The sequence below is a fragment of the Diceros bicornis genome, chromosome 12 (assembly GCF_020826845.1).
Source record: "Diceros bicornis minor isolate mBicDic1 chromosome 12, mDicBic1.mat.cur, whole genome shotgun sequence".
In the NCBI taxonomy this organism is placed as follows: Eukaryota; Metazoa; Chordata; class Mammalia; order Perissodactyla; family Rhinocerotidae; genus Diceros; species Diceros bicornis.
The window spans coordinates 23,491,490-23,510,395 of record NC_080751.1 but is presented as its reverse complement, the minus strand read 5'-3'; the positions used below and the strand labels follow the sequence as shown (position 1 = coordinate 23,510,395).

Genomic DNA, 18,906 nt, shown 5'->3' with positions numbered 1-18,906 from the left:
TATGTTAACTGCAGTCTAAAATTAAAGAAAATCAGCTTTTAGTGCTTCCAGTATATGGAGTTCATTAAATCTAGAGTAAATCCAGAGGAACATGAAGTACTGTGGATAGTATCTGCCAAGAACCAGGAATATAACACTAAGATTTTGAAGAACCAACAAAGCACCTCCAATTGTTTTCACTTGTGGTTAAAAAATAAAACTAAATTTCATTGTGCCTTCTAAAGACTAAGCCAATTGATATGTTGAACACCACAATGAGCATCTACCAACTAGCAAAAAATTAGGACCAAACACTTAAAATTCATTCCATTGAAGGAAGGAGAAGTTATAAACTTCTTCACCACATTGCTGATCTTTTCATCCTTTCCTCTTGTCAAAAAGAAGCTCAACAGTGGGCCACACTGGTGGCGCAAGCGGTTAAGTGCGCGCGCTCCACTGTGGCGGCCCGGGGTTCGCCGGTTCAGATCCCGGGCGCACACCGACGCACCGCTTGGCAAGCCATGCTGTGGCAGCGTGCCATATAAAGTAGAGGAAGATGGGCACGGATGTTAGCCCAGGGCCAGTCTTCCGCAGCAAAAAAAGAGGAGGATTGGCAGATGTTAGCTCAGGGTTGATCTTCCTCACACACACACACAAAAAAGAAGCTCAACAGAAGTCTAGACACAGTTTTTCCCCAAGACCATTTACGATTATTATTACAGTGATGATTCCCTGACAGTTTGACATTTTCGGAAAAGACAACAACATAAACCAAAAACAAAATAGCTTTTGAAATTCCAAAGGCTGTTAATTCTACTACCAAATTTTGCTAGTTTAGGTATAGGTTCTGGATGAATGCAGGATTAACTCACGAGACAAGCTTTCAAATCAATGAGTTTATTACATTATTCACTTCAAAAACTATTGCACCCTATAGGTCACAGTTATCTCCTAGTGTCTAGCTGATGGAATACACCATCTTTCCACCAGAACACACACCAAAAGAAGGGCAAGAAAGGATAAAAAGCAGCCAAGTAGGTAAGACACAAACAGGAAAAGCGTAATACTTGCCATCCACATGTTACTTCTTTAAGGCCCTTAATTCATTCCAAGCCCACCCTATAAGTATAGAAATCGGCAGACAAATGTAGAAAACACAGTGGAGGAGCAATGGGCACTAACTAAACCTGGCAAAAAAAGACAAACAGAGCCAGTGGCAGCGGGATGAAGACAAAGTGAGAGAGATGAGGTGAGAGAGGCAAGGTTGTGGAATACAAGAATCTTGCAAGGCAAAAACTGAAAAGAATAACGTGGAACCTGATGCTGTAAAAATCTACAGAGCTTAAGCAATAGACTGAATTTTCAAATAATTCTTAATTAGTATTAATCATCATCCTTATTAATTCCAAAATTAAGTATAGGCTTTATCATGGTCATAATGTTTAAGTCAACATGTAAGATCTTCCTTTTCACTTCAAGAAAAGCAACTTCTTTTCTTGAAGTGAAAGCTGCATTATTAGTAGTATTCTCTACTTAATTTATAAATTTGAGTCTTAGCTCATTAGGTCATGGACATTTAAGTAGATGCAAGTTACAAGAATTATCTATGGTCATGTTTACTATTTTGTGAGAGCCAACTTTTTCTTTCCTTCCTTCTCTTGCTCCCTTCCCTCCCCCGCTTTCTCTTCCTCCTCCATCTCAAGTTATTTATTTAGTTCACAAAAATGGAAATGAAAAACAGATTCATAATCTTACCACTAAATCAAAAGACTGAAAGCTATTTCTAAAATGAGCCACACATCAGTATGGTCACCATCATAGAATTTCAAAGTCCTTTAAGAAAAACTACTGCCCTTTTTATTTTACAGATAAATCAAAGATAGCTTGCTACAGACTTTCAGAGTCAATGGAAAGCCCAGGAATTAAACATGGGCTCTGTATTCCATGCTAATAGGTTAGTGTTTAAAACACATTAAATAATCCAGTCTAGCACTCAATCCTGATAATATGTGCAGTATATGAGGAAAGGGTCTGGCTATCTATCTATACATACAAACATACATATACACACCAAAGTGAAAAAAATTGAGTGAATTAAAGAACTAGATTCCTAACAATTTTCTGAAAAATGTTTAAAATAGCAAGCTTTGTTAAAGTATTCCTTATACAGTTACATACTTATATTCGTAGTAGTCACTTTATGCAACTTATTATATAATAAAAGTTCACAAATTCTACTTAATTCCATTACATTCTACATATTATTGGTTAAAAATACAAAAGAAAACATTGTACTCTCCCATTATGCATAATTAACTAGAAAAAGAATGGTTTTCTTTATTTAATGTTAGCAGTAGAATACAAATCACTGAAATTAGTTTCTCAGGTTGGAAAACTTTTTCCTATAAAAAATGAACTAGTATAAAATCATTCAAAACTAGTAATCTCTACATGTATATCATTCTATGAGCAGAAGATTTTAAAAATCCACGTTTATGGAGGGTTTTGGGGCAGGGTTCAAACATTTGGATGATAAGATCCAATTTTTCTACAATTTTAATAACAAAGATTTAAAAACAGTCCTTTATGGGAAATCAGCATATTCTTGAAACAACTACTAATCTGAGAATTAAAGCATGAATACAAGAAGACTTGACAGCCAGATTCATCTCTAACACTACACTAAACATGTGCTAGTCTTTCAGTTCTCCAAGCATATGCCACAGCAACAAGTTATACAATTTCATTACCTTAAAATTCCATCTCTTCAGTCTTGAAGGCATGACACAAATGAAACTTATCTGCAATGACTGCCTTCAGTACTTAAGTATTAAGAAATGTGCACAGCCTTGTGTGTATGTGTATGTGTTTTAATCTATCAAACAGAACTTAAATATCCAAACAAGTATAGTCTTTTTCATATTAGTCACTCTCAGAGGTTATATCCTTATTCCAAATGATGCTACAATTGTCCAGAACATTATTAAGACTCCTGTTTAGTCTATGGGTGGATCTGATTTTTAGAAACGTAAGGCCTCCCCAGAGTGGATCTGATTTTTAGAAATAGCCTGAAGTTATTTCCTATTTTCTTTCTGTCAAAATCTTTTCTGAGTCATATCTGATAAAAAACAAAAAAAAATGAGATATCATGTGGCTAATACTCCCTTTTTCCTTAAAAACAAGGAGCAAATAAAAAAGTAATGAGCTATTATTTTCATGTGTGGCTCTTAAACTGGCTTAGAAGGCAATTCAAAAAAAAAGTTCCAAAAATATTTTGAGTAATGCTAGTATTGCTGAAATAAGTGTATAGCTTCCAGAGAGACTAAAGCAGAATAAGTGTATAAAATAAACATCCTTACTTTAAAGCACGGATGGACAACCGGGCCATACAGAATCTGATCTCCTCTACCCTCCCTTTATCTTTCTAACTTTACCTCCTGCTGCTCACTCTCATTCTAACCCAGCCACACTATTCTTGTAGTTTCTTGCATTATAGTTAAGCTCCTATCTCAGGGCCATTGTACTTGCTGTTCCCTCTGCCTGGAATGTATTGCCCCAAGAGCACGCCTGCAGGGCTTACTCCCTTACCTCCTTCAGGTCTTGACTCAAATATCTATCACCTTCTCAGTGAGGTCTTTTCCACATTCTCCTCCCATCCCATACTCACATCCCACATATTCCCTCTTCCCCTTCTCTGCTTTATTTTCATATGTGTGTGTGCATGCGTGCATGCATGTGTGCATGTAAACTGTTCACTACGGAAATTTTCAAACACACACAAAAGGAGAGAGAATATAAGAAATCTCATGTATCCATTATCTACTTTCAACAATTTTCAATATATGGCCAATCTCGTTTCATCTATGCTCCTCTCCCCTCCAAATTATTTTAAAGTAAAAATCCAGACATCATATTTTAATTCATAAATACATTATATCCTAAAAGGTCAGCACTCTTGTTTAAAAAACATAACACATTATCACACCTAAAAAAAATTATAATTCCTTTTCATCAAACATCCAATGTCCAAATTTCCCCAATTTTTCATAAACTGTCTTTTTACAGTTAGTCTGCTTAAGGCAGGATCTAACTCAGGTTCATACATTGCATTTGGTGGATATGCCTCTTAAGTCTCTTTTAATCTTATAGTTCTCCCTCCCTCTCTTATTTCTTGCTATTTACTTCTTGAAGAAACCAGGTCACTTGTCCTTAAAACATGAAATATTTTACTTATTTATTTTACTGTCTTTGTCTTGTTATTAGAAAGTAAACACCATAAGGCAGAGATTTTAGTCTGTGTGATATCAGCATCTAGACCAGTGCCTGACACGTAAAAGACATCCAGTAAATTGAATATTTGGCAATCATGCCCAAGTCCAATGCCACCTAATAGCAGAAATTGCTAATCATAGCACTCTTTCCTGATGAATCTGAACTAGGACTCCCAGTTTTCTAAACATAACACTCCAGGCAGCCACCACCAAGCAATCAGATATGGGACCCAAGGTGAAATCTATCTGCTATCCTTGCTTTAGCCCCCTTCAAAATAAGTGTACTTCTATCTCCTAAACAGATTCAACGCACCTTGTATGCTGAAATTTAGCTGAAGTAAAGCATAATAAATTACTGACTATATTTCTTGTCAAATATATTTAAACATTTCTTAGCTTATTTTAGACAATTTAGGGGAAAAAGCAGATTGTAGCCAAAAAAATAACAGACAAAGAAACTGCATAAGATGGTGGGGAACTGGGGGTATACATATTTTTAGAATTAGCAACATCCCAAGAGGTTCACTATAAAATAAAAATTAGCAATAAATTCTTTGAAAAGGAAGTAAATTACATGTGTATTGAATTAGAAACTTTTTTTTTTTAACTACACGAATGGTCAAGATTAACTGGGGGATGACAAACATTAGGATTTTCCAATTTACAGGCACCAGCAACATATTCTGTTTTTCTGAAAATGGTATTTTGAGGTGTATAAATGTATTACAAGGGTGATACAAGGAGTACTATGTAGAATTCTATTTCTCTGAAATGGAGTTTATTGTGGCAAAAAAAAAAAAATCTAAAATATCTTGTACAACATTCTGAAAAAATAATCAGGTCTTCTTAGACTCATTTACAATTCATTTTACTTAAATTACCTGATGAAGCTCTTTTCCTCTAAGTTTATTTCTGAAGGAAGCTATGCTAATTGAAAGGCTCCAATCAGATGTTTCTATTACTTATGTCTATCTAAAAAGAAAAAAAAAAATCAGAAATTCCCTGATATTCACTCAAGAAATCTTGTGCTTTCTCTTTATTACTTGCAAATTCATTCAGCAACAACAACAAAAATTACGAAGGACCTACTAAGTGTTAATATGTTAGGCAATTATTTTCAACCTTTGGAAGGAAAAATCATTAGAAGTGGTCTTTCAAGATAACATAAAAAAAACAAAACTAGTGGTATAACTTGAAATTATATCTAGTTCTTTCAATGAACAATATTTCTTGTTCGGAGGTTCCCACACATTAGTCTGGGAAAAATTTTCTCTGGCAGAGGTCAAACTTAAACAAAGAAAACAATAAACCCCCACTACCACACGTGTAAAAAAATCTCCAACAAACCAAATCCCCTGAAAGAATGATTTCTATTTACTTTTCCTGTGTGATATATTTAGATGGAATCTGGAAAAGATGGCTAGAAATCTATAAACAGAAAGTGCTAAGTGGAATTCACTGTTTATAGATTTTAGCTAGAATTCTGTCCCTTGTATAATGTTGCCAGAATCTTTAACATTGTACTCTTTAAAAACATCTTTATCAGGTTTCCTTCATTCTGTTGATTTTCTTCCTTCTTTCCACTGGCTGTTAAATTTGTTTTATTCTCCTCAATTAAAAGACATAAATGTAACTTTTGGAATAGCATGAGTTTACCAAAGAAACCCCTAGGACTATCTCAGTGCCATCATATCCTTGTCATTATGAAATTTTAATATACAGTATTATATACACAAAATATATGTAATAAAATAATCCATACAAGCCTTTCTGATATAATAAATACTCGGATAGGTCTATATTGATGTGCCATGGTAAGATGTATGTATGTGAGAACTTTAGAAAGATAGTTTTCAATTCTAAGTCTTTTGGCTTAAAATCTTTATCAGCTACAGAAGCTTCTGTCTGAAAATAGTTGTTCACGAACCAGGACTACTGTGTAGTACTTATCACCTGACCTACTGGACAACCCACAACAAGGCATATTCTGAAATGAAAAAACTCAATACATAAGTGACATTTTGACAACCTGAAAGGAAGCTGAAACCAAGTCAAATGGAAACACACTTAGGCTTCCCCTTGAAACTTGCCTCAGAAGCATTCGGCAGCTCTGGACTCAGCTCCCTGCCCTGTACTTTTCAGTCATTTGCTTTTCCCCAAGAAATTAGGAAACCTGCAATGCCAGCCTTCACCAGTCAACACTAACTTCTGCCTTTGGACTCCAGTGATTAAGCAAAGGCAGAAGTTGTTAGTAGCATTGTTAGTAGCTTCCTTAAAGTACAAATGCCTCTGGTAAACCTGGTTTCTAAATGCTACAGAAAAAGTTCAACAGAACCAACTGTAAGGTGACTTAAGCTGACAATTTTAAGGAGAGCAGAGATTCTGCTCCCTCCCCTTCAAATCTGCCACTAAGGTACAATTTTCAACTCACTTTTTTTCAAGTCAGTAAATACTACTATTATTACATTACAGCACTCCTCTAACACTAATAAAAACCTAGGTGACAGTTTTCTCTTTGAAAGTTGTAAATTTATTAGATGAGGCATTACAACCACTTCACTACATGCAACTTTCCATACACTTAACTGTTCTATCTTCCAAATGTTTGCTTTAAACTCAAGATCTCTTTTAACATACTACAGAAAGGGGATAGGTTAGAGGATTGGGGGAAAAATATCAAAATACCAGATGTCTCACTTTCCTTTTCTGACGGAACCACCAGAATCTAAAATCTGGGGGCAACTATATAATATAAAATTCAAGAGAATTTAGGATAAGTGAAAGTACTCACTGTTACTACAGTTCTGATCATTATTCACCTCAGGAAATAACTAGTAGAAATAATGCTTGATTTAAATTTTTAGTGCCTTCCAGTTTGGTTCAACTACCAAAATAAATAAACTTGTCCTCAGAGTTAAGTATTTTCCACCAGAAGAGGTTGCTGGTGTGAATAAAAAACGTCAGGAATTCATACAATGTATTTGTACAATATAAGGACAATGTTTTGAGAGATGTAAAACTGATCACTCTGAAAAAACATTTTGTTATAAAGAAAACATCACAAACTGAAACAGAAGAACTGAAGAAACAACGTTCTCTACAATTCAAAAATTTAAATTCACACTATTATGCAAACTAAATTAAAAAAAAAACCTCACGTTTTGCCTCAATTATACAAGTAATACATATTCAATGTAGAAAAAGACAAAGCCAGTTCTTAAACAAAAGATCAGCTGCTATGAAAACAAAACAACATTTTGCAAAGAAAAGTATACAGCCTTTGAACCAAAACAAACTGATGACCTTATCATACACTTAAAGCTTCAGTCCTTAGCACAACCTGCACCTTATGGATAAAGTGCTCACTCAATTATTTGATGAGTCAACAATGGGAAGGTTGTTGGTGCTATTAAAACCAAGACATATTTCCTCGCGTATAGTGATTAAAATCTGTTAAATCTACATTAAACAATCTCTGCCCTCCCACCTCCCATCATTGCTCTCTTGCCTTGTAAGGGACCTGCATGTACAAAAATAAAAGTAGATGTTGAGGTAAATTTATGATTTACAGTATTTTCCCCACTCAAAGCATTTTTCAAGAGTCTTTGAGGTTTAAAATTCAAACACTCTGTAAGAAGAATTAGTGTTTGAACTACCTAACCATTACTCCGACTTCTTTTAGACTTCAGTTAACCTGTAAGTAAAATGAGCATCTTTAACTTTTCCACGGGGCATTGGAAAACGAGCTCTTACTCATAAATGCTTTCAGGTGCTCAGACACCAGGCGCGGTGGCAGATCAAGCCTATCCATCAATTTGAGAGCTCTTCCGGACCTCAGTTTACCCACTTACGGAAACGGGCTATTAACTTGTTTCGTAGGGGCCTCGGAGGCGTAATTAATTAATGTTTTTAAATGCTCTAAGATCCAGAGACGAAAGGAAACGCGAGAGACGCGCAGAGATGATGACAATAATCACAACAATAAAAAGAATGACTAACTTGGAAGTCTGCGTTATGTAAGGAAGGAAGTTATCAGATTCGCACAAACAAAAGGAAAGCCCACCGTCCCCTTTGTTTCCCTTTCATTTCTCTCTTCTTCCCCGCCCCCGCGGAGCTCCCCTCCCGCAGCGGGCGGCCGGGCGAGGGGCTCCGACTTGGCCGCCGCGAGCCCCGCTCCCCGGCGGAGGGGGAGGGCTCGCCCGGCCGGCTCCTGACAAAGGCGCTTCCTCCTGCGAGGGCGCGGGATGCAGGCGCCGCAAACTCCGCTCCCGGCGGCCTCCGGCGCGGGGGCGCGCAGGCGGGCGGGGAGAGCCGGCTGGCCGCCCCGGGAAGCTGCCGAGGAAGTTGCGCGCACGCCCTGCCCGCACCCCTCGCCCACCCCGCCGCGATCCCTCCCGCGCCGCGGCCACACTCACCGGACAACTGCTGGTGGCCGGAATCCCAGCACGGCCCCCAAGACGCGGAGCGAGGGGGTGAAGCGTGCGTGCGCGGGGAGCGCGAGCAGACAGCCCGGCGTACCGCCGCCGCCTGCCTCGCCAGCCGGCCAAGCCCGGCGAGGGGAAGTTGGCCGCGGAGCCGAGCGCTGAGGAGCCGGGGGCGGAGGGAGAGGCGCAGGGCCCGCTTTGTGGTGCGCTCCCGGAGGGCTCGAGGCAAATCTGATCGCGCGGCACGGCTGGTGCTGCTGGTGGAGGCGGCGGCGGCGGCGGCGCCCCCCGACGGTCCCTCCGCCTCACACCGCCTCTGGGTCACTGACACACAGTCGGAGGGAGAGGAGGGGACTAGCTGGAGGGCGGGGCCTGAGGGAGGGAACAGGGCAGGGCCACAGAGGGAGGCGGCGACGCGGCACCAAGTGGTCTCTTGGGAGTTGTAGTTCTCCGACTGAAGAAAAAAGGATACATTGTTGAGGATGCTTCCCGCTCGCTCTGCGTTGCGCATGCTCGGGGCGGGGAGAGGTTTGGCCCCCTACTGTTACTATGGTCACCGACACACTAAGGAAGGGGACGTGTTCAGTGCTGCCGCCGACTGAACAAGGCCCTTCTTGTATTATGGTGCTGTTAGGGATCCCGCCCTTAGCTAAATCCTTCTTACTTCGCTCCACCCCCAATTCCTAGCCTCACCACTCACAAGTGTCCAGTGAAATCTGACTTCCTCCCGATATTTCGGTTTTCCCTGCTGCTTAATTTTCTTCCACAAATCCTGAATCACAAATGTCCATTTCCCACCCTTCCCTCAAGCGAATCCTCTCTGCCTTAAATTCAAGGGTTTTTTTTTTACCTAAGACTTGTAGAAATGTAGTTTCTTCCAGTAACTTAACAATTAGATTATAAAACTATTAGGAACATCGCCACTATTAGAATCCCATAGTTAATTTCTTCATTCAATTAGTCATATCTAACTCTAAGGCCAGCAAAGGTAAAGTTCAGGATTAAGAGTGCTGTCTTTTACTTGATAAGTGTAAAATAATCCAGATTTGTTTATTTTAAAGCCTACAATTTTTTAAGATATACAAATTTCATGAAGTATAAGTTCAAAAGATAAGTGGAAAGTTGAAAACTGTTAACTGTATGTATGTTGGCAAACTTTCATTTGGCAATAAGAGAAGTCTGAACCAAGGTCTGAGTATGCTGTTGGGCTGGTCAGCTAAGTCTACACCCATACTGGGCACCCAGCTGTGAATAGGTGGTGGAGGAGGGTGGTGAAAGGCAGGACATGTTTACTGGAGCTACAGAGGACTAAAGGCAACCTGTCCCAAGCTCTTTTGTTTTCTTTCTCTACCTACCTGGAACCGCATACCCTGGAAGAAAAAGATTAATGCTTAGAAATCAGAAACACATTTAGAGCAGGAAAAGTTGAGGTTTTCAAACAGAGAGTTTCAAGATCAGCAATCCTTATGTTTGCAGACCACATAATTATTCATTCAAAAAACATTTATTGAGTATGCTATGTCCCAGGCACTTTATTAGGTACCAGAAATAGAGATGCAAGAATGTAAAAGAAACATTCCTTGTTTTCCAAGTGCTTACTGTGCAGAGGAGACAAGTAAATAAACAGACTCAGTGTGATAAATACTATAATAGGAAAGTACACCAGGTGCTTTGATACACAGCTACCCCAAATTCAGGCAAGGTCAGGAAAAGCTTCCAAGAACATTTGAACTTAAAGATGACTAGGAGTTAGTGTGTTTGTGTGTTTTGGTGGAGGAAGGGGAAGAGAGAAGTGGATGAGGGCATTGCGAGTGAGGTGGAGGACAGCAAGAGCAAAGTGCTGGAGGCTTGAGATTAAAGAGTATTTTGGTTCAGCAAAGAGTTCAGCATTGCTGATCAGAATGGGATTGCGGGCATCGGCAAGAGGAGACAGCTTATATCATGAAAAATCTTGTACAATATGCTAAGGAATGTGGACTCTTTTCTGGAAGCATTGGAAAGCCACGCCAGAACTGTATATAAGCAGATGAAATTTTGATAAGATATGCATCTTAGAAATGCATTTAAGAAAAGATGAGAGGGCCGGCCCCGTGGCTTAGCAGTTAAGTGCGCGTGCTCTGCCGGGGCCGCTCGGGTTCGGATCCCGGGCGCGCACCGAGGCACCGCTTCTCCGGCCATGCTGAGGCCGCGTCCCATATACAGCAACTAGAAGGATGTGCAGCTATGACATACAACTATCTACTGGGGCTTTGGGGGAAAAAAATAAAATAAATAAATTAAAAAAAAAGAGAAAAGATGAGAGACTGAACTAAGGCACTGGCAGTGGCAGGAGACAGAACTGAGAGTAACCAGACACTATTGAATGGATAGAATTAATAGAACCTAGTGAGTAATTGCCTGTGTTTGGGGATGAAGGGTGAAGGAAAGTTACCAATTATGATGCTTTTGTCCGCAAGCAGCAAAAAACCCAACTCTAACTGGCTTAACCAATAAACCAATATTGACCTGTCTAGATAGAATGTCCAGTTTGAAAAGGCAAGCTACAGGGCTGAATGATTCAATGGCTGATGTCATTAAGGACACATTTCTTTCTTATTCATTGCTTTTCCTTCCTTAGTATTGGCTTTATGGTCAAATGACAGTTGCCAGCAATTCTTGTGGCTGTAAGTTTCGCCATCTAGGTCCAAGAAAGGACAGGAAGAGGGACTCATTTTTGAAAACTCTTTTAGAAAGGAGAGAAAACTTCATTCCCAGAAGCCTCAAGAATTGATTCATGTGTCTATATATAGACTAAAAAGGGTAGCCAGGGGATGGCATGAGGCTAATTGCCTTAGGATAAAGACATATGCCCTGCCTCTAGACTGAAAGGATTTAGCTTCTTCCAAAGCTATGATGAGACGATGTGGATATATCAGTGAAAATTGAGGTGATTACCCAAAAAAAGAAGAATGGAGGCTGAGAAGGGGGGAACCACAATATCTACTACAAGGAAAGAGAAGGATGACTCTCAGATTTCTGGCTTGTATGATTATGAGGTAGTGATGCCATTCACTGACTTAGGGAATACAGGAGATGGAACAGCTTTTGAGGGAGAATTTGATGGGTTTACTTTGGATGTGTTGAGTTTGAGATAGGTCTGGAGGGTGGAGAAGTGGAGTGGGCAGTTATATATATGAATCTAGTGCTCTGAAGAGAGATCTGAATAGCAGAAGATAAAATTGGAACATACCATCATATAGACGGTAATTGAAACTATGGGAATGGATGAGATCACCCAGGGACAGTATGCACAGCAGAAAAGGAGGAGTCATTAATAGCACACTGGGGAACACCAGCACTTAAGGAGTAGGCAGGAAGATCATGAAAATGCCTGGAAACTAGCAAGAGAACTAGAACATACAAAGAAGTAGGAAAATGTAATCTATACCCAGGAGAATTTAGTCAACATAAAGCCAGAAATGACAAAGATGATAGAATTAGCAGTCAACACTAAAACAGTTGTTATAAATATGCTCCATAGGCTGAAAGAGAGAAATTAAAGACATAAAAATTGGAATTTCTAGAGATTAAAATTACAACTTCTGAAAGAAAAATTTCACTGTATGGGATTAACTCTCAGAAGCAGATTAGACACTCAGAAGGAAAGATTAGTAAACTGGAAGACATAGCAGAAGAATGTAGCCAAAATAAAGCACACGAAGGAAAAAAACCTAAAAAAAACCAAAACCAAAACCAAAACAGAAAAACAGAGCCTTAGTAATCTGTGGGAAAATACCAAGTATTCTATTATGTGTATAACTGGAGTTGCAGATGAGAAAAGGGTGAGAAGGGTTACAGAAAAAAGATGTAATACAGTTGAAAATATTTTCATATTTGATGAAAATTATATACCCAGAGACTCAAGAAGCTCAATGAGCCCAAACACACACTCTCACAAAAACCACTGCAAAAGACATCCTCATTAAATTGTTGAAAATTAGTAATAAGAAGAAAATATTAAAAGCAGTCAGTGGAAAAAAGGTACATTATGTATAGAGAAACAAAGACAAAAATTTGAGTAAACTTCTAACCAGAAACTATGCAAGTCAGAAGACAATGAAAGGGCATTTTTAAAGTGCTGAAAGAGATAAAACTCTGTCACATAGAATCCCAGATTTGGAGAAAACATCTTTAAAAATGAAGGCTGAAGAAAAAAGCTGAGAGAATGTTGCCAGCCGAACTGCACTACAAGAAATGTGAAAGCAACTTCTTCAGCATTAAAAAAAAAACAATACCACATGGAAACTTGGATTTATACTAAAGAATGAAGAGTGCCAGAAATGGTAACTGTGTGAGGAAATATAAAAGACTTTCCCCCCTCATTTAAAAATTTAAAAAAAAGATAATTGACTATAGCAAAAATTATAGCACTATACTATAGGTTTCATGACATGTAGAAGTAAAATGCTTGACAACAATAGTTCGAAGGATGGAAGAGGGAAATGGAATTATCTTGTCAGAATTTACATTGTTTGTGAAGTGTGATACTATTATTTGAAGGTAAATTGTGATAAATTAAAAATGCATATTCTAAACCTTAGAACAGCCTTCAAAAATAAAACAAACAGGTATAGCTAATAAGTTAATAGTGGAGATAAAATTAAATCCTAAAAAAGTATACTTGAATGGAGAAAAAGAAATATGGAAGAAATCTGTGTCCCTAATGACCATAGAGTGACATCTAGCTTTTGGACTTTCTACCTCCCAACTTCTTTTAAGTGAGAGAGAAATAAACTTCTACCTTGTTTAAAGGCATTGTTATTTTATAGTCTATGTTATGTACAGCTGAACCTAATCAGAACAGCCAGGAGCCTATAGTAGTTTCATGAAATAAAATATATTTCCCAGAATCAGGTAGACCCACATATTGCCCAGAATTTGGCCACATTGCCAGCAACTTAACATAGTTCTGGAGTTCATATATTTGTCACTAAAGTTCCAGGGATAGTTCATCTTTGGTATGAACATCACTTACTATTAGTTCAATCAGTTTTCCTTGAAGGAGAAAATCCATGTAAAGTGCTTAGTGCAGTCCTTGGAATAAAATAAATGCTCAGTCAATATATATTACTTCAAAACAGAGCCACAGTGATAAGGTAGATACACCACAATTGAGACATATGGTGGGGTTTGTACTCCCAAGTCAGGTGTAGAAAATCAAGGTGGCATTCGTTTATATATCAAAATCAGTGAATTTCTTTTTGAAATTTGTCCGCCATTCAGTTCTGTATACGTAGTTCTTCAAAGTCTGCAGTCCTTTGAATTCAGGACAGTTCAGTCATGGAAAATGAGTGTACCTCCAATTTCCATCTACTCAGTCTACATATCTAGTCTAATACCTACATTTCTTTGACCAAAACAGCTATCCTTTTGTTGCTTACCTACCGTTTCAAATTTGGTGTATTCAGATATTTAGTCATTTTGCTAAGAAAGTGAATCCTGGGGGACTAAGAAGTTAGGTTCTTTAGATCTCTTAAATTCTAAAAACTTTTTGATCTTGGGAAGTTAGTTGCTCAGTAAATTTCAATGTTTCCTCCACCATCTGACTATACAAAAATCAATTAAAACTGTGTTTCTACTCTCCCCCCAAACGTACATGAAAATGGTATTTAGGATATGAACATAAGGAAAAATCACAATATTGGTACCTTTCTCCAAAACCTCATGCAATAAATCTAATTTGCTAGTAAATGATGCAGAAATAATTGGAACCCCAGTCTTTTCTTGTGACTTGAAAAAACTGTTGCAAACTTTTCTCCTTTTATTGCAAATGTTTCATCTGCTGCAAATGACCATTTCACTTTTAGTCCACATTTCTCATATTTTATATTGACAAATGATTATATCCTATTAGTTTACGTATGCTAAAAGTTGATTTTTTACTGAAAATGCAGGCAGACTTCCCTGTGGGATCAGGAAGACCTTAGACTGCATTTTGCACTCTTGCTGAGATTCTCTGATTTGAGAGTAATAAAGGAGTGTGTGTGTGTGTGTTCATTTTAATATTCAGATAAGTAGGTTATCTCTCAGAACTCCTACCTTTCAACATTCCTCCTCAAAATAAAATTATTCTCTTCTAATGTCCTCAAAGTCTCCAAATAGCTCATAGTCAACATAGAACATGTTCCTATTTTAAACCTGTGAATGGCACACAATTTGAAGGCCTGGGCTTTCACTCAAAAGATTTGTAGGCCCCAAATGCTGGCTCTGACATTTTGGATATATTTGGAAAATGTCAAAGACAAGCTAGTTAAGATTTTAATGTTTTAAAGGAGCATGCTTGTGCACCAAAGAATGCAGCCTATATATTCTCGGTATTAGGCCAACCAACATGTATGCAAGCAGTTATTTTGGAACTTGAAAAATACTGAATAATGAGAGAAGTACAAAAGTCATGAAAAGAAGATTTAGATTGTGTTTCCATCCCTATTGATTTATTTCCCCTGGCAACAAAGATTTCTCTTTCTTTCTCTCAAGCTCAGCTATGTATTTCATTGTTGTTTCTGTTGTTAGAGTTACCCAGCATGTCTGTGTATTTGTGTCAGAAAAGGTGGCTCCAACTAGCTCAATCTGCTATGATGCAGGAACCTATTTGTCCTTCATTTTTGAAAACTATTTCAAACACTTTGCCCTAACTACCTATATTATTCTTTTCTAAAACTTTTTACTCATACTTTTAAGAATACATCTGACTTTCTAAAACACTATGTCAGCGGCTGGCCCGGTGGCGTGGCATTTAAGTGCGTATGCTCCACTTTGGCGGCCTGGGGTTCACGGGTTCGGATTCTGGGTGGGCACCGATGCACCGCTTGTCAAGCCATGCTGTAGTGGTGTCCCATATAAAGTAGAGGAAGATGGGCACGAATGTTAGCCCAGGGCCAATCTTACTCAGCAAAAAGAGGAGGATTGGCATTGGATGTTAGCTCAGCGCTGATCTTCCTCACACACAAGAAAAATAAATAAAAATAAATAAAATACTATTTTGTTAGCGTTCAAGTGAAAAAGGAGCATACTGTTAAGTGTTACCGTTTCTGGAGTGGTAGTATAGAAACCCTTGTTACATGGTTAGGGAATACTGGGGAGTTGGGGTAGGGTGGGGAGAGGGTTTAGGGGAAACAGCCTTACTCAAATTTGGTAAGTTATGGAACTATAAGCTCAAGATACTCACTTTTCTTCTCCCTATTTCATCCTCCAGCTAGGTTGGTGCCCCAGAACCCAATCCTTCCTTGTCAGTTTCCTCTAGTTCTCTGAGTTACTTTACTAAGTAGCAAGTTACTCCCTAAACTCCTCAGTTGTTTTTTTAAATTTTTATCTCTTTGTAGACTGAGTACAGGAATCTTGAACCTGGCCAATAGAATTTTCCTATTTGAGTTCTGCCTCTCTAAGGATTGATTCCACACAACTAGCTCTCCTGAACTAGTACTGCTTTAATAGTTCCTGAGATAATTCTCCCATACAGTTGCACATCCTGCCTTAATCATCTGTCTCCTCCTGCTTGTCTTACCCCCACTTACCTCTCAGAGATCAGTTTCTTCACAACCCCACCCCACTGTGTCACTGTACAAAGCTCCCAGCCTCCCAACCTGAGTCACCACACGCCCCCTTCTCATGTTACCAGCCCAGGCTCCTGCCCCCAGCCTGTCTCTTCTCAGATAAAATCAGCATTGCACATTAGCAGAGATACAGTTCCATCCATTTGACTAGACTTAGCCAGCCTTGAGTTTTTCAATTTACGGGAGTATTTTTTTAATGCATTATTTTAAAGTCTTTTTATTATAGAAAATTTCAAAATATACAGGACAGAGAATAGTGTAGTGAACCCCATGTACCCGTCATCCAGCTTCAACAATTTTCAACTCCTGGCCAATCTTGTTTTATCTCTATCTCCACCACACCCACTGGTTTATTTCAAAACAAATACCAGATGCCATGTAATTTCATCTGTATTTCCATATGTGTCTCTTAAAAAGTGGGTATCTTTATTTTAAAAACATAACTATAATGTAATTATCACACCTAAAAATAAAATCCCCGGATAGTTCCTTAATATCCTCAAATATCCAGTTTTTATTAATTGAGTTCCAAAAAGGAATATACATGCCATCCGTTGTTATATCTCTTAAGTCTCTCTCTTTTTTAAAAAAAACTTTGTATTATGGAAAATTTCAAACATATACAAAGTAAGCAGAATAATATATGTACTCAACACCCAGTTTCATCAAGGATCAATTGTCTATCATTCTTGTATCATCTATACCTCCACCCACTCTTCAATTTCCATTCTATTATTTTTTTTAAAGTCTTTTGAGGTAAAATGTACATATATTTAAATATACAAATCTTAAATCTTAGCTGTACAATTTTGACAAAAGGATATACCAATGTAACCCACACCCCTATCATCACATAAGACATTTACATCTCCCTAGATGCTTCTCTTGTGCCTCTTACCCCCTCACAGGCAACCACTTCTTTGATTCTTTTTTTTTTTTATCTTGGATTAGTGCCTCTGCTAGAACTTCATACTCTTATACCCAGCTTCTTCTCAGTATAAAGTCTGCAAGATTCATCCACTTTGTTGGATTAGTTTGTTCCTTATAATTGCTATCACTACTACGATATATTTATCCTTTCTCCTACTGATGGACATTTAGTTAATGCAAGTTTTTGTTATTGAGAATAAAGCTGCTATCAACATTCTTATATAAGACTACCAGTCCTTAAGTCTCTTTTAAGCTCCAAGTTGTGTGTGTGTGTGTGTGTGTGTGGTTGTTGGTTGTTGTTGAAGAATCCAGGTCATTTGTCCAGTAGAATTTCTGGTCTGGATTTTGCTGATTACATCCGCATATGTTGCACATATTCCTCTGTCCCTTGAATTTTCTCTAAATTGGTAGTTAGATCTAGAGGCATAATCAGATTCAAGTTCAGTTTTGTCCAGACTGTTTCAAAGGTGGTGTTGTGCACTTCCATTTGAAGTTTCATAGTGATTGATATTCTTTTATTTGCCACTATAACTTTGGGATAGAGTTCAAGAAATATGGTTATTGAATCAAAGGGTAAATGTGTATATAATTTTGCCAGATTTAACTTATAGAATTTTCAAGTGTTTATTATAAACTGTAATGTGCTGTTTAGTGAGGTATTAGCCAGTTGCAGTAATTTTACTACATGGAAATACACACACAAACACTCACAGTCAAATCTCCTTATTCATAGTAGGTATGTTCTGTAAAGTCACTGTGAACACTGAATTAGTGAATATTGAATGATTGCTCCTAGAGGAAACATAGGGTTAAGTTCCTGTGAGCTTCTGGTCACAACATTTTAGTCAACTGATCAATGCATAACTTTGTTTTATGTGTACTTCTGTTTAAAGACACCTTATTTAATACATATTATTGATTGATTAACATTGAACTCACAGTCAACAACAATATAGCTCATACCTGAATGAAGTGTATCTAACACACATATTTTCTCTGAAGGAAACATCACAGCCTTCTTGCACTTAGGAACACTAGACAGCACCTCAGCACTGTGTTTGTGGGCCATTTAAAATAGCAAAATCATCAACAAAAAGCACAAAAATGTGAAAAACATGGCACTAAATGGACCACAAAAAGGATACTTGTTTACAGTATGACAGCTGAAACTAGAAGACAGAGTGTTGCCTTGTTCAGCCTCTGCTAGGAATGTGAGTGCTAGGTAACTCGAGTTTTTGGCCGCTCTTTGCATGTCCATGAGTGACCTGCAAGAGCACTGTGAGTATTGATTTGGGGGTTACAAATAAATTTTAGTGAGTAGGCAAATTCACAAATATGTACTCCATGAATAATGAGGATCAACTGTATACATAAAACAGGGTTCTTGTCTCTTCCCAATTCCCAGAAATTAGGCAACTTAAAAGAAGAATGAATTTCCTAGTTTCGGGAAACTTGATGGGACTATACTCCCATGAGACTTGGGCTTGATGGGGTATCCCTCGCCAAAATATGTATAGATTTAAGGGTAACCATGACTTGTTGTGATAGTAGTAGATGTAAGTAAATTGGGTTTTAGATATGCTAACATTTTTACTAAGAAAGAACCCTGCTGAGATGAGAAAAACAGTATCACATGTAGAGGTGGAAATGGCAGGAGGTCTAGAAAGATAAATATAAAAATGTCTAAAGAAACTAGCTAAAAATCTAACT

General features: G+C 38.1%; 1 protein-coding gene across 2 annotated transcripts in view; it reads right to left on the bottom strand.

Moving 5' to 3' along the window:
- Window positions 1-8,979, bottom strand: part of PELI1 (pellino E3 ubiquitin protein ligase 1) — a 55,185-nt gene extending 46,206 nt beyond the window's left edge. Inside the window, exon 1 of one of the 2 annotated variants that reach the window (XM_058551097.1) lies at window positions 8,666-8,979. The gene's annotated coding sequence lies outside the window, so the exon portion shown is untranslated. Of the gene's footprint in view, window positions 1-5,131; window positions 5,223-8,665 lie in introns of those variants that run through there. The other variant, XM_058551098.1, reaches the window with a different exon arrangement.
- Window positions 8,980-18,906: the final 9,927 nt, after the last annotated feature.